We start from the raw sequence: 1,517 nt of genomic DNA, 5'->3' as shown, positions 1-1,517 counted from the left end.
TCCCACCCGACAAGTGGCAGAAGCTGCTGAGGGTCAAGGTGAGTCAAGTCAATTTGCGGAACTCAAAGCCTTCCAATTGGTCCTGGACATTGCCGAATGAGAAGGATGGCCAAGACTCTACCTCCACACTGACTCGTGGATGATAGCCAATGCCCTATTGGGATGGTTAGACCGATGGAAGAAGATGAACTGGAGGCGTGGAGGAAAACCCATCTGGGCTGCTGACTTGTGGCAGGACATCACTGCCAGAGCAAAGAGTCTGAATGTGAGAGTCCGCCATGTAGATGCCCATGTGTCCAAGAAGCGAGCTAATGAAGAACACGATAACAACAGAGAAGTGGACCAAGCTGCACAGATCGAAGTGTCACAAGTAGATCTAGACTGGCAGCAGAAGGGAGAGCTGTTTCTAGCTCGATGGGCCCATGATGCTTCCGGTCATCAGGGCCGAGATGCCACCCACAGATGGGCACGAGACCAAGGGGTGGATTTAAACATGGATATCATTTCTGAAGTTATCCATGATTGTGAGACTTGTGCCGCTATTAAGCAGGCGAAAAGACTGAAGCCCCTGTGGTATGGTGGATGATGGGATAAGTATAAGTATGGAGAGGCATGGCAGGTTGATTATGTCAAACTGCCACAGACCCGCCAAGGTAAGTGCTATGTACTTACCATGGTGGAAGCAACAACGGGATGGTTAGAGACTTTTTCAGTGCCCCATGCAACGGCCCGAAATACCATTCTGGGCCTTGAAAAGCAAGTCCTGTGGAGATACGGGACCCCAGAACGTATTGAGTTGGACAACAGGACTCATTTCAAAAATGACTTAGTCACCACTTGGGCGAGGGAACATGGTATCGAATGGGTGTACCACATTCCCTATCACGCACCAGCTGCTGGGAAGGTTGAAAGATGTAATGGACTGTTGAAGACAACTCTAAAGTCACTAGGTGAGGGAACTTACAAAAACTGGGATAAGAACTTAGCCAAGGCTACCTGGCTAGTTAACACCAGGGGTTCTGTCAATTGAGCTGGCCCTGCACAAGCAGAATCCCTTCACATTGTTGATGGAGACAAAGTTCCAGCAATCCATTTGAGGGGAATGCTAGGGAAAGCTGTTTGGGTTACCCCTGCCTCAGGCCCATTCATGAGATTGTCTTTGCTCAAGGGCCTGGAGATACGTGGTGGGTAATGAGGAAGGATGGAGTGATCCAGTGTGTGCCTCAAGGAAATTTAGCCTTGGGGAAAAACTAATTGTATTTCCTGAGTTGTGTTTTACAGGAAGCCAGTCACCAGATGAGAGAGAGAGAGAGAGAGAGAGAGATCTGAAGTAAGCTGATGCCGGTATCCAATGATGAGACAGCCCAGAATGATGAAACAGCCATAAATCAGAACTGTAATTGTGACTGAGGAGACCAAAGATCTGGACTGAACTGAACTGACATCGGTATTGGTTTTCCAACGACGAGATAACTGCGCCGAAAGGCCAACAAGAACTATATATATATATGTATATA

Source organism: Lepidothrix coronata, unplaced genomic scaffold (genome assembly GCF_001604755.1).
Source record: "Lepidothrix coronata isolate B3197 unplaced genomic scaffold, Lepidothrix_coronata-1.0 Scaffold301, whole genome shotgun sequence".
NCBI lineage: Eukaryota > Metazoa > Chordata > Aves > Passeriformes > Pipridae > Lepidothrix > Lepidothrix coronata.
The sequence above is the reverse complement of the archived record's forward strand: the minus strand, read 5'-3'. Positions refer to the sequence as shown.